Below are 13,583 nucleotides of genomic sequence, written 5' to 3'. Positions count from 1 at the left end.
TTATCACGTGATCAGCTGCAAATGACTCGGTTGGGGTGAACAGATAGAACTGGTACAGATGTGATTACTACGGTCAAATACAAGCAAATGCAAATACAGTCATGTTACATACACTGGTTTTTAGTTATTGAAAATCTCAAACGTTTTCAGAGCTTATGTCAACAACTTATTTTTAACTTAAAGAAATTGTTCCTGGATGGTTTCCATGGCTAAACTTCCCAAATGTTACATATGAATAATTATTCAGGATATAAGAAACTGCTTGTGCATGTGTAACATTGATAATTAAAGTTAGATTTCTTCGTCTTCTTCGCTGTCATCTGAGACAAACTCCTCGATAGAATCGTCACATCTGTTGTCATAGTCTAATAGCTTGCACACATCTGTGCACTTCAAACCATTTGCCAGGCAACTGCAAATAGGAAGTTGACATGACCTTGTACACGAGCAAGACAGTAGTTCTAGCACGGCTGTAGGGGCTGGGTCACCGCTCATCCAGTCAACGGCAAAGTGATCACCGTCTTCGCGCCAGCCAAAACCAATGGGGGTCGTGTCCCTTAGCAGCTTTGCAGACTTCGCTTCCAAATGGCTGCTTGGAAGTTTGCGCGAGCCGCATGCTTGAACAAGCAGTCAACACAAGGTGGTTATTGGGTGGAGTCGATGTTACCTTTCTTGGCGCAGAATAACCTGTACCTCAGCTCATTAATGTTATCGGTTCCTGGTTGAGAGCAGTAGAGCTTACACATAAACTCTTGAAGGCTCTGAAAAAGCATATCTGATAGAACCCATTCCATCCCCAGCTGCTTAAGCATTCCTTGGTAAGATGTCTGTTGCTTGACAAGTCGTAGGGATGTTATCTTTTCCATTCCAGCGAAGGCACTTACTGTGTCACAACTAGTGAAAGCATGCATACCAATTACGCATTTGCAAAGCTCTTCTCCTACCACAACACTGGAGATACTGACATATCTAACATATCTAGTTCTTGTCTGCGCTCCACACTTGACATACATGGATGCCGAATAAAGTAATTAAACGCCAGGCAAAGCAAGAATACGTCTGTATCTTCTGATGCACGACCACCGCCTTTTAGCCAGATTTAGCTGCATGAGCTGCATGTAGAATAAGCCTGGTATCAGCTTCTTCCTGTGTGGAGTTAAGCTCTTCAACTATATTGGCAGCTTGTGAGGTAATCTCGTAACAGTCACTTTCGCACGAAAAGTGACCTTGTCTGTCAACTTTGTTCTGTATTAATCCCGTCTCCACATATTAACGATTAACTCCATTTGGATGAGTTCAACGTTATCTGTCATGGCCTTCACAGCATAGGGAGGGAAGAGGGATCTGTTCGGATGGCTTAATCTTTCCTCTGCTCACTCCAAACATCAGCCGGATCTTGGGCGAAGGATTTCACCAACCTCTGCACTCTTGGATGACAGTTTTTATCTGGCCACTCTTTTTCTCCAGTCTGATATGTTTGCAAGAATGAACCCTGCTCTTTGGGAACAATCATTGCGATCTGAAGGGCGTGGAGACTATGAGATCTTGTTTTCTGTTCTTTGAATAGCTTTGCGAATGTCAATAGCAGCCCGGTGTATATTTGAGCTCCGAGAAGACTGGTTTGCATTGTCCTGTTTTTCCAGAAGAAGAGCTGTTATGTACTTGGCTACATGAAGTGTGTCAAATTGGCGGAAACTATGAAGACACTGGTGGTTTCTAACAAATTTTCTAAGAGAAGGACATCGCCAAATTCTGCCTGGAGATTCCGTCTGGTGTGCTTCTTTGTGGATAGCTTTATTTCTTCAACAACCAAAGACGTGAGATACGTACGATATAAGTAGTTCTGTCATTTCAGTCAATCTGACTATTTTCTCGTTTGCAAGAACATCCGATCTGATGTAAGCATCTGATGTAAGCATCTGGTAAGCTTCTGACTTGAGATTAGCATACTCATCTTCTCAGCGATTCAGCACAGCCATCGGAAGCCCCAGTGGACTTGCCTCAGCCCTAGTATAGCCCTTGTAGCATGTCCTGTGGTAACAAGCTTCAGCTGTTACGATTTCACGCGACGCAATTGCGAAAATCCTGCTGTCCTTTTTTTCCATGGCTGATTTTCTAATTGAGTGATCTGCACGCAAATCTCTGCATTGTTCCAAGGGTTCCCAATTTCTTGTTCCCTTAAGATACTTCTTCTCACAGAATATGCAGACATGTTCGTAAGTTGTGCTGGTGGTAGGGGACTGTCGGATCGAGGTCCTCTTAGCTGCCGTTGGTTGTCAGTTCAGCTTGTTGCTCTGAAATTGTTTCCAAGAGCTTTTTCACGGTAAACACGCTATGGCATTTTCTGTGATGGTAAATGTTGGAATTTCTCCCTCATTTAATGTCTCAGCAACATCAAGGTGTTTTACGAGCAGCAGCTGCTCGCCTCTTACAAGTGTACTTCAGGACTCCTCATCTTTTGGTCTAACTAGTTCCGTATCATCGTCAGTACAGTGAATAATTCATGACAACTGGACTGTTCTGAACGTGATCGCTTTTGATCGATGTTTTGTTCTTCAGGCGTCACATTTCCTCTTTTTGTGCCACCTATTCAGTGATGTAAGGTTCTACGTCAACATTAAGACTTAAAGGTTCTAAAAAGCCATTTTTAAACAGGTCTAATTTAAGGGCTGAAGTTTGTATTTATTTATTTAGGTGTTCGTTCTTCACCAAAAATGATTTTACATAAACAGCAAAAGCAGCACAAAAGACCATCCGCACTGGTCATTGTAAATTAGCTTAGTCACTATATATGAATGAAATCATCTTTAGCAGTATATGAAATGACCCTCATATCAAAGGAAAACTATTATTTAATATCATTTTCCTTTTGATGTATTTCAAACTCCATATTTTTCAAAATCTCGCATTATGTCATCTACTGCTACACCTTTCGTAATATATAGATTTAGCCAGGCCTAAAAGCGGAGCTCCGGTGTTATTTATTCTTAGTGACCTTGCTTTAACAAAGAATTTACGGAATATAACAATTTTAATTTTTGCTTGTTTTACCTTGCCGAAAGTAATCAAATATAAAGAAAACGAAAATGAAACAAACAATCTAAGTGAAACAATTAATAGCATGTTTTAATCTCAACTCAGTTATGACAGAAGTTAATAAAAACAACATTTAAGGTCGAATTGTGTTGCAAAATGAGGGATGTTATGTAGCCTAAATGTTCTAAAAACAAGTTAAAACAAGAGGTGGAAAAACAACAAACATCCCCTAACAAAAGAAGTTTACAAGAAGAATGCAACGCCAAAGCAGGTTACCAAATACCACCACGGTTCTGGATTTTCCTACTACTGGCATAATGATAGTGCCAAATAAAATTACGACCGAAAATCGAATATTCCGAATGACCTTTTAAGGTGATCCACTTACCTGAGTCGGACTTGTCGAAATTCATTATTATTACTCACATCTTTTATTCATCAAATACCGCACCTTCAAATGGAAAAAAAAGTTTATTTCGGTTGGCCCATTCTGATCGGAATAACCGGCGATAAAATAATGTGGCCGGACAGAAAATGGAATTCAGGCCAGAATTGTGCAGATCACACCAGATAGCAGTGTTGTAGAATCCAGGGACCATTTCTTTTTACTCCCGGAAACTTTCCGGGAACGCAAAACCTTTCTCGTTTTCTAAAAAACAGAGAGGTGCATATGCCTCAAAAATCCATGCATGAGGGGACCGTCTGTTTATATTAAGAATATGTGAATAAAATAGCTCTGTAATCAGATGGTTTGAGATTTTGCTATGGCTTTCTGGGTAAGAATATAGTACGAGTAGTCCTTTCTTCGCTTTAATCCGTCGAGTAAGACAGTAAATAAACCGCGAGGAAAAAATATAGCCCCTTCCCGGGAGCGAGAAACGCGCTGATTTCGGCGCCAGACTCCCTAAACGCGGCCGCTTAACCGCGATTTTGACAGAGCACAGAAAATCGAGGATTCAACCAAATTTAATTTTTTTTTTTTTTTTTTTTTTTTGCCCAAATACTCCGTTTTAGCGAAAAACAATTTTTGGGGTTAGGTGTAACTGAAAGAGGGACTACTCCCCGGAATTTTCTAGTCTAGTGTGAATGATTCGGGAACCTCGAGAAAACGAGAAACGGGCCCCTGATATATTGTTTTTTACTTAGTAAAAAAAGCATATAAGTAATATCGTTCACGTGTAGAATGAAGTGAAATAAGCTTCTTGAAACCACCGGAAATGGCTCCTCCCTCCCCCACCCGTTACAGAAATTTGCGCGGGAAAAATCCGCGGGAAATCGTGGTAAACGGCGAAGATTTCCCGCCATTGACTCAGAGATACAGCTTGCACTGTAAAATTTCAGTTGGATCGATGACAAGCCACTTGTGAGGTGAGTACAATTGTTTTCTCTTTTTCTCTCGTCACGTTTAAGAATTCCCCAAAATAAGTTTGGTTGCGGACAACGTCTCCAGACCCAGGCCCGGATCTCATCTGACGCGAACCGGCCCGTTTTTGTCGTGTTGGACTTCGTGCTGAATCCGCGTCGACTTCGTGTCGCCACCAGCAGAGGCAGGGACAGTGCAGGGGCAGTGACATTTTCCTTTGTGACGGCGACATAAGTTGTGCGGTTGCTTTCAGAAGCACACTTTGGCGAATGTTTGGACTTATTTTCTCAGTTATTTGCAAACAAGCTTTGTATTAGGGCGAAGCTATGAAAACTTTAAGACCAGTTTTCTAAGTTGTCAGTGGGTTTAACTCCCAAGTTTTATTTCACCGTTTTGTAGAAGATTAAGCTTAAGTGTATAATCATTTAAAAGTTTAAGCTTATTTTATATTTCATTTTGGTTGCAGAATGCCATCATTCAACAATTTTTTTGGTAGGAGAGGTAAGTTTATAACCCTCAAATTGAATTCATAAAAAACACGTAAGGATATGATTACATATAAGCTTAAGCGTTAAACCTTGAAATCCCTAGCTATTTCGAGCATTTGCAGAGTGAGTGCTAAAGCTTAAATTCTGTGAAAGTCTCAGAGTAAGCTTTGTTTTTTCCTCATATTTAATTGAATTGTTCCTTTCTCCTTTAGGAAATGTTATGTCTACATCCGGGGGACGGCTAGTGCGCTGTAAGTTTAACCTCTTAACTTTATGGTTTTCTCAAAATATTGTTTTAAAATGCACTATTTATTATGGCTTGCAAAGCGCATTGTACAATAATTAATGGCACAAAATATTATTGTCAAGTACTAACTAGTTCCAGAACTAATCGAGACGGTGGCAAGAGTTAAAATTAAACAGGAAAGAATGTGCAAAAGTAATGGACAGCTAAGTAACAATAATTTACAGCAAAATTGCAAAAGGTGCAAGGGTACAATTAAGATATAGCCATCTCTTCACACTGTGACACATAAAGGAGTAGCTCCTTTATATTATTTTGGAATTTAGATTTGCTTAGTAATTCTACTGAATATGGGATGGAATTCCAGACTGAGACACCAAGTCTTGAGAAGGATTTTGTGATCTTCTCTATTCTGAGAAATTGTACAGAGAAGCACTCATTCGTGAATGATCTGGTATCATAGTTATGCATTCTACTGGTTTTTAGAAATTGATTCACGAGGCTTATGGCTTAATGCGTATGAATATAATACATCGAGAAGGACAAATGTTAGAAAGATAAGAGTCAGGCATTGAAAGGCAAATGCATTTAAGGGAATTGAATGTTTTCTTTTTTTGAAAGAGAATTAAGCCCAATACACATTTTTGGAAGAATAGCAATCGTTTAATTGTGTCTGTGAGCAGTAAACCCATGCACATAATACCATAGTGTAAATAGGGAGTTATTAAAGTAAGAGACGACATGGGATATACATGTATACATGTATATATGTATATATCAATTGTGGAGTTATTGTGGAAATCTTTGAATAAATTCAGCCATTTTTCTTCTTTTTTCCACAGTCACTGGAAGAGGGGAAGCTGGTGAGTTGGTAACAATATGATCAATGTAAATTACCTGTTGTCGTTTTACCTTTTCAATATTAAGTCATTTTTGTTTTTTTGGTTCACATCATACAGCAACTCCTTACTAATCAGTTTTCATTATTTCTAACCTTTCAGCAGCCAATGGTGAAATATTAGATGGTGAGTTAGACATACATGTTACACTATCATAGGTGGAAAGTGGTTGGTGGTGAAAAGATAAATTTAGTCTAAAATTTGTCAAGCAAAACATTATACAGTTAACAATCAAATTTACTGTCACATGTGTCCAATCACAGAGCTGTGAGCAATATAGCCTGCAATGCTTAATTACCCTCCAGATCCCTGCCTGTCTTTCAAGGGTAAGCTAAGGAAGGCATATCATACATTTACTTACCATATTGCCTGTATTTTAAGGGGCTAGGTCACGCAATTTTAGGAAATTTCAGCACTGATCAAATGGCCATAGAATTAACTAAAATATCACAAAAACAGCTCAAAACTATAGAAGAACTCAGAAAAAACACAGGGAAGCCAAGAAGGCACATGAATGGACAAAACTGAAGAGGATTAAACTGGATTGCATTTGGGTAAATTTGAAAAACGTCGGCCCACCTTTTTTCAAATTTATATCAGTTTATCTCAAAATGTCATTTACAAAGCTGGAAAATCATTCTCAGTTGTTATTTGGTCTTGATTTTGCAAATGAAAGACTCTTGTTCAACCAATTTGACGTTTAGAGCTCATAATTAACAAAATTAAACAAAATTACCTAAAATAGCATGACCTAGCTTAAGCCCCTTTAAGGGAGGATCGTACAGGGAAAAGGGGGGTCCTCAGGCACAGTTCATGAACAGAGAAAAAAATTGAGAATCATAGATATCAAAATTTCATAATTCTCTGCAGATTATGTGCCTGTCATTCAGAGTGGAAATTCTTGCAAACTGTATATAGTATTTCAGCAATTAATTATAGTCTGTATAGCTTATTTCAATTACATGGCTGCATGCAAGCAACTGAGGTACGGTCAATGTACCAGGTATTGTTAAGTTTCCATCTTCCTCTCTAAAAAGAAACACACCTGCAAGGTACATTGATGTCGCAGTCTTCTTAAACTGTAATTATGATCCAGAATAGATAGTGGCATTAGTGGGAACTGCATGGTTGCCTTGAGTAATTTAGTTCTTGTACATATTGGAATATTAAGCTAAAATCTTTACAACTGAACATGGTAGCATGATGCAAAAAGACTGCTAAGAATTTTATTACTCTTTTTTTTAGTAAGGAGTGCAACTGAACATTTTGTTTAGCCTATGCAATTGTTTTGGTCTACATGATGAGCAGTTGTCACCAGTAAAACTCTTCCTTGCATGGAAGTATTGTAACTATATTGTGATAGGAATGTTAACCCAATTACAGTCAGCTTAATTTAATGGCCATTTGTTAAATATTCTTGCTTTTTCTACCTACCAAGAGTTTTAAGTCAGCTTGTTTACCATAGTTTTAAAATTATTTTGAAACAGGTGATGAAGAAATGCCCGTAACCCCAGCCGTGCCTTAATCTACAAAGGGCCCCTGTAGAGCCACCTGCAGGAACCCCACCAGTGACACCCACTGTGCCACCTGCTGCCGTGCCACTAGACCTGCTGCTGTGCTGGTAGACCTGCTGCTGTGCTGCTAGACCTGCTGCTATGCTACCAGCTCTGCCACCTGCTGTTGCTTGTTCTACCTACCAGGTGTTATTATTTAGTGAATGAGATAACATTATTATTCAAATTATTTTGAAATAGGTGATGAAGAAATGGTTCCAAGAAGAGAAGTAGGGCGCCAGACGAACCCCCTGCAGGAGCCCCTGTAGGAGCCGCTGCAGGAGCCCCTGCAACAGCTGATCCAGAAGCAGCAGCTGTGCCCCTTGCAAGAGCCCCACCAGGGGCATGTGCAGTGCCTGCTAGGCCTGTTGCTGCTGGACCTGAGCATGAGCGGCCAAGGATGAGACCACAAAGGAGTAAGTGATAACTGAAACAATAGTGTGTGCACTGTCATGCAATAACAAATGAAACAAAATCATGCAGTAGATAAAGTGAAATTGTGATATTGCAGATGATAAATAGAAAAGACAGTTCTCCAAGTTTAAGGTGTGTGCATTGTCCCAAAGTTGAGATATTTGTCGAAATGTTCCACCCAAAATTATAGACCGTAATATGGAGCCACCATGTTGGAGGACCTCCCTAGTCCTCCAATATGGTTGCTGGAAAATAATGTAAACATCTGGAACTTACTTTGGCTATCTAGTCGACTGATTATCTGAACTGAACCAAAAACATATACAAAAGCATTTTTCCTAATACTTAAACTCCTAAAATAGCTAAAATCACGAGGTAAGTGTATATTTTTTGACAAACACGATCTCAGCTTTATGTGACGCACGGCCATAACTTGGAAATTCAAAATGTGCTGGTTTCCAAACGAAAGATGCTGCTGAGCTGGAAAGTTGTAAACAGATTCTAAATTTAATACATCTTATGCCTGTAGAGGATAAAACCTTTAGTAGCTCTTTAGTTTTGGATTTGAGAGTTACACACTCAATTGACTATATCAATATTTGCAAATGGATGTACAAGAGTTTTTTAAATGGGAGTTACCATAGCCCAGTTTTGAAATATATGCAAAGCTAGACTATTTCTAGTATACTTAAGCTAAAATATTGCTCTCGAAAAAGCTTTTTAGCAGTTAATGAAATTGCCTTGCAGATAGATATTTTATAACATTCTGAGTCTAGGAAAAATCTTAAAAAATAATTGCCAATTGTTTTTTTCTCTTTAATAATTCACATAATAATGAGAACGATATGAGTACATTAGCATTGAACTTTGTTTTGTTGACACCACTTTTAAAATTTTTTTAATGACGTTTACCTTAATTTGTTTCCACAGTAATATTATGATGGACCCCCAATGATAATAAACTGACTACAATAAATACAGGTATTAAGATGATTTCTGCACAACATTCGAGCAATAATGGCAAAAATTAAGTTACCAAACAAAACCTCATGGCGAGGTAATATTTTGAATACAGTTAAGAAGAGCTTATCGAGACTTAAGCTCTCAAGCTGACCCCGCGAGAGAAAATTGGACTTAAAGTTATCCATATTTCAATAAAAACAGATGTTTCGCGTTAGTTAAAAACACAAAAACACATGCTTTAAGCATTCTTATGATGTTTGACACTATCTCGAGAATGCTTGAGAATTTAATACTGGGGTCACTTGGAGAAATGAACTAAAGTGGGTTGCTTTAAATAGTATTCTCAAAGTTACCATGCTATGAGTAAAGTTTTAGTAGATAAGTTTTGCACTCATTGCTCGAACTAATTTAGCAGAATCCGTCTTAAAACCTCTTAGCTTTAATTTGTATTTGTCCTGCTGTCTTCATCGAATTTGTCAGAATTTGAAACAAAGGAAACATCAGCCCAACTGGTTTGACAAATTGAAACCAGTAGCATGTGCAACCTAGTTCTCAGGGTTTCTCATCTTACTGCCGCACTCTTTGCTCACTCCAGGGGGTGGTAAGATGAGAGACCCTGGGAATGAGCTTGTAGCATGTGCAGAAAATAATAAATTTTGCCTTAATAAATGTCATTTTCTTTTTTTCAGTGAAATGCTTTACATGCAGTGGATGGGGGCACTCCTACCGGGAGTGCCCCTCAGAGATGGCCCATTTCTGGCGTGGTGGGCGTGGTGGTCGGGGTGACCGCCACCGCCATCGTGGCCATGGTGGGCATCATGGTGGGCACCGTGGTGGCTACGGTAAAACAACAAATGTTTCCCTAAAATTTTTTTAGCTTCTAATTTTTTTTCTTTGTTACGTGTACATTCATTTAGTTCATTTAGTTGATTGAAACCCTTTACTCCCTAAGATTGCCATTCGGCACACAGCGTGATATATTGTCACCCCCTCCTATCTAAGGCATGGTTGACAACCCCCATAATATACCAGTTTCTTTTTTGAGATGCACATGGAGTGCAAGACTTGTTTCAGATCAAGCTATGAACTAAGATGTGCTAAATAAGCTATAGTTCAGGGGCATACCTATGATATTTCAGAACTGATACATGTTGGAAGCTTTTCAGTTTTACATTTTAAAACAAATTCTCTCAAAATGACTACCTCTTTCATAACTGCTGATGTCAGTTCTTAAATACATTGTAAGCTGAACAGTGGCTTTCAAATGGTTTATTGTACACAGGTAGAGTGTCTCTATTTGCTGATTTAGGAAAAACTGCCATTCGCCTTAGGGGGTAAAAGGTTAAACCTCGTTTTAAATTCAACGCCTATGGCAAACGGGCCTTTTCGTTCCTGTTGGTCTTTAACTATGAAGGATAATCAATTTTTCCAAGGTGTGTTCCTTAGGGGTGACCAGTATTAGGATCAGTGATCCAATATCTGTCTGGATCATGGTACATCAAAGGAATGGATGAATGCATGACCAGAGTGGATTCATTGGTTCCATTGATACACCATGATCGAGACAGATCTGGTATTACTGACCCTGATCATTATCCAGACCACACCAAAGGAACGCACCCTAAAATTATTTGGGGCATATAAATGATGACTTGTGGATAAATGTCTTAGGTCAAGTTATGTGGTAACAGGGGGATGTAAATATAAACTACACATTGTCAGATGAACTGCTTGCAGTAAATACGAGGTTTTAACATTTTTGGTGGAAATGTCTGATAAAATTTATTCAGAAAACTGGTTAAGATCATTAGGGAATAGTGTACATCTATTTACTGCTTTGTCCACTAATACTTTAAGTGTGTTGATGCATGATAGCAGTTACCATGATGGTAATTGCTCGGCACCAACAAAAAACCACTAGAATCTCGAGAACTTTCAATAGCATTAAATGGGCTAGGAACAAAAAAAGTCCCAATAGAAAGTCACCCCCTAATTGATCATTTCATCCTTTTAGTTGGCAATATGAGAAGAGAGTTTTCAAATTTTTGGACTGCAAAACTGAGATTGGCCAAATAGTAAGCCTGCAATGTCATCAGAGCCACCTCCGCAAAAAGAAAAAATATATATATAACATTTTGCAATGCTATTTTTCAGAAAACAGTGACTTACCGCCCCTTATTCACCTAGCCATTATTACACTAATTGCTTGGTGACTGGTCAAAAATTATTGGAGAGGAGTGTGGGGGAAGGGAGAGGGGAAGAGTCTTTATCCTGATGTTTATCCTGACCTGACTTTCATATTTACTTATTAACTTTTTTACTATATACTTATTTATTTTTTACATTCATAATTTCTTTTTTGTGTGTCCCCAATTAGCAGCAATGCTAAATACCCCAGACAGGTTAATAAAGGTTTTTGTTGTTTGTTGTTTGTTGTTGTTGTTGTTGTTTAGTTTTTAACTCTTGGTAAGGCGTGGGTCATTCAGTTTTTAGCTACCCATAGGGGGTGGGTCATCTTACAAGCATATTTTATAACAGGAATTGGCACACATTTCCAAAATAATTGACAGTGCATGGAAACAGACCCCCAAGTGACATCAGATGGACTGCAAGATTCTCCATGCAGATTCCATTTCGCTTCCTTCCATGAAAAAGGAGAGTTCAATATGAGATCAAGAGTCACTCAGGGCTTTTTTTTGATATGCAGCACTTCAATAGACTATTTTACAGTTCTCTGCCAGGTGACCTGGCATTTGAGTGGCAGCAAGGCTGGAGGTGACCCTGCTTTGATACAGACCTGTCTGCTTTTGTCACGTAAATGCACCTAGTTAGCATTAGAACAACTTGATTTACACAACAAGAGCAGTGAGGTCTATCAAAACAATGTCACTTCCAACCTCACCGTCATTCAAAGGCCAGATCACTCAGCAGACAACTGTAAATTAAAATGGTTTATTGTTTTTCATAATCAAAGTCTTGATACTAGTGCAACAGTTGGGCACACATTTACTTTTAAACACATCAAGCCGAAATTGTTATTGAATAAAATTAACAAATGGTGGACTCCATAGCATACACTATTGTCAGTCTTACAATAACTGTTGAATTCCTCGCACGCTGATTGGCTCATTTTTACCATCAATCATCAGCTTTCAAGTTCAACTTGCAGCGGTCGAACTGTTATGTAGCCAATCAAAAAGCCAGAAAACCTATTGACAATGTTCAAGTCACTTTGACTAAAATTCACTTATCTTTGTTTATGGCAAGTTTACAGCGTCTTTTCCCCTCAGTTATTGCTGGCATTTAACCATTTTGGGGTCTTGTTATTGTAAAAAACAAATTGAAGTCAGTTTTTTATGCATCTGTCCCCTTATTGATGATAAATTTTGTCATAACATTGTCAAAGTTTACTGTGGAACCACTCACCTGCACCTCGTGGTTTCACATCCGCTTTGACAATGTTGTGACATAATTTATCATCAATAAGAGGACACAAAAAAACTGATGTCAATTTGTTAAATGATGGATGCACACGGTAGGTTGCTAGGCACAAAAGAAGCATAAAAGTCACATGAGGCGATAACCACATGCAACTCCAGCTTCTTGAGTGCTTAGCAAACTTCCGAAGTGCATCCATAACTCAATAGTGTACAGTTGTGGAATTTACCATTTGTTTTATAGCATAACATTGACAAACTGCAGCAAAGGGAGTGCCTTTACTAAGCTACATCACATCATCACACAAGTCAGCAGCGTATACCCAAGGGCAAATAGTAGACAACAACTTAACCAATCAGAGCATGCGGTTTGCTTTAGTACTGTTAAACAAATAAATCTCAAGTCCTCTTTTCTGTCTTTGAATGGTTTCCAGATGAAAATTTTTCAAGCCACGAGTAAGAAATTTTTGTCGCTGGGAAACAATAAAGATGGCAATTTGATGTACTGTAAAACCTGTACAAAAGCTAAGAAGAGTAACAACAAAATCAGCAAGTTGGAGTCCCAGTGCAAAACTTTTCAAAATACTATCAATGCTCTTTTGACTGGCCAGTCTCCAAGAACACCAAAATTAATGGTCAACTTGTGTATCTCTCCATGCTATCTGTCCACAAGGTAACAAGACTTGTGTTTATGGTTCTGGGACTCACACTCTTGTGTCTGGGCCTCCTACATATAGCTGCTGGCTGAGTGAGTCCCAGGACTCACTACCGCCTTTTTCTAGAGGGATCATGGTTCCACTTGAAACAAAGTCAGAGATAGATTACAAAAGTTTTTTTTTGTAGAGTTTCTGTCTCTGATTGGTTGGTTGATTTTATAATATTAACTTCTTTTTGGATGGTTCAACAAATGTAACAAAAACCAACAACAGAAATGTTTACCTTTGAAAGTTTCCACAGTCCAATTAGTGGCCTTTTCAGTTCTTGCTAAATCCCTTCCAGCCCCTGTTCTAATAAATTTTGGAAAATGGCCTGTTGTGGTTCGTTTTTCTGTTGCTACTGCTGTCTTGCCTGCTTGCTGAAAGGTCACTGCCAGGAGAAAAATTAGCCTGGTCGTCTCTACTTTCTTCCATTTACTGCATTGACTGTGAAACTCACAGCTTTACTTGATGGAAATTTTTGCACCCAA

General features: G+C 38.7%; 1 long non-coding RNA gene across 1 annotated transcript; it reads left to right on the top strand.

Annotated features, from left to right (window-relative positions):
• Positions 1-4,582: 4,582 nt before the first annotated feature.
• Positions 4,583-7,852, top strand: LOC149101050 (uncharacterized). Its single transcript, XR_016203167.1, has 5 exons — positions 4,583-4,900; positions 5,100-5,138; positions 5,974-5,994; positions 6,133-6,156; positions 7,785-7,852. It is a non-coding gene; the product is annotated as an uncharacterized LOC149101050 (long non-coding RNA).
• Positions 7,853-13,583: the final 5,731 nt, after the last annotated feature.

This window comes from Orbicella faveolata, unplaced genomic scaffold (assembly GCF_042242905.1).
Source record: "Orbicella faveolata isolate gen_17 unplaced genomic scaffold, um_ofav_v1 contig_4, whole genome shotgun sequence".
Taxonomy (NCBI): Eukaryota; Metazoa; Cnidaria; class Anthozoa; order Scleractinia; family Merulinidae; genus Orbicella; species Orbicella faveolata.
Note: the sequence above shows the minus strand (reverse complement) of the source record. Positions and strands in the feature narration are given on the sequence as shown.